At 49.5% G+C, this 1,476-nt stretch overlaps 1 pseudogene; it reads left to right on the top strand.

The window, feature by feature from the left end:
* The first annotated feature begins 704 nt into the window (after positions 1-704).
* Positions 705-827, top strand: LOC116904749 (annotated as a pseudogene).
* Positions 828-1,476: the final 649 nt, after the last annotated feature.

Below are 1,476 nucleotides of genomic sequence, written 5' to 3'. Positions count from 1 at the left end.
AGGGTGTGGCCCCTAGTAGGTGGACACACTTCAGTAGATGGCTATGTATTCAAGAGTATACAGGTAACACAAATTGTACTTGATTTTAAAAAGAAAAGGGGGATACAAAATTGGGTAGGCAGGGAAAGAGAATGGATCTGGTGGAGTTGGGGGTGAAAATGACTTAAAATATGCTGTATGAAATTCTCACAGAATTAACAAAAGTATTACATGCTATGACACTAAAAATATCCTGAGCTGGGCAGTGATGGTGTATGTATGCCTTTAATCCCAGCACCCTGGAGGCAGAGGCAGGCAGATGTTTGAGTTTGAGGCCAGCCTAGTTTGCAGACAGCCCAGTCTCAGAAAAAAAAAAAATGATTCTAGGTCCATCCATTTCCTATGATGGAAAAGGAGGGCTCATGCTGGTATCTCTTTCCCTGAGGCTCCATACCTGATTAATGGTTGATGAGGGTTGGAAAGCTATGTCCTTCAATGGTGTCACCTTTAGCAAGTTGCCCATGTTCATGGATGCAAACCCTCACCATGTTCCTGTAAGCAACTGTAATGAAACTCACTGAGTACCCAGTGCACGGACAAGTAGCCTGTCCAGAAGAGAAAAGGGGTGGGCAGGACTCACCTGTACGTAATGGGAAAGAGTGGTGGTGGTGGGAGGGGTATGATTTTCAAGCACCATGTTTATGAATGGAAACATCATAGTGAAACCTCTCATTACATATGTGCTAATTGAAATATTTATGAAACAGTAGGTGACAGAGAGGAGAGGGGTTATGCCTATGCTCAGTGTTCTAACCTGTGACCATCTGAATGATTAGTAGCCTAACTCTCCCTGAAATTAGCAAGCACAGACAGGCCCAGATGGGCCCCCAGGGAGAGGAGCAGGCCAGAGACAAGAGGAAGAGAGCCAGCCAAAGACTAGAAGAACTCCCAAATGGGGCCATGTGGGTGGTCCAGGAGAAGAACAAGCCCAAGATGGGGCCCTGGCAGGAAGCTAGACTGAGATGGCCACCAGTCCAGTGCTTCGAGGCCGGGGGGCAGACCATGCCTGAGGTGACCCCTGCCAGATGCCATAATACATTGCTCCTGAGAGGACCCTAGATCCTGGATGCCACTAGGAGGAGCAAATAAGTGGTAGGGAAATGGAGGAGAAAGGGAAGCAGAAGGATATGGGCACTAGAACTGGAGACCAGAGGCAGAAGTGGACACTAGAGGGGAGTGAGGATGAGCCTGATGTGAGTAGCCAATGATGCCACCTGGGACCATGATGAAGTCCTGGCCTCACCTTCTACAGCACTTGGGAGAGTGGGGCCTGCACCTCACCTGGGCAGCACAGTAGAGCTGCCCCCTGCCCTGCATGCATCCACCCCAACGGTGTGAATCTACCCTGAGGGTGTGAGTTTGAAAGAACCAGCCTTGCCTTTCATCTGCTGTGCAGTGGCACGGCTAGGGAGAGATCCCCTCCCCTTCATTTTGGCC

Source organism: Rattus rattus, chromosome 6 (assembly GCF_011064425.1).
Source record: "Rattus rattus isolate New Zealand chromosome 6, Rrattus_CSIRO_v1, whole genome shotgun sequence".
Classification (NCBI taxonomy): Eukaryota; Metazoa; Chordata; class Mammalia; order Rodentia; family Muridae; genus Rattus; species Rattus rattus.
This window is presented reverse-complemented; position numbering and strand designations above follow the sequence as displayed.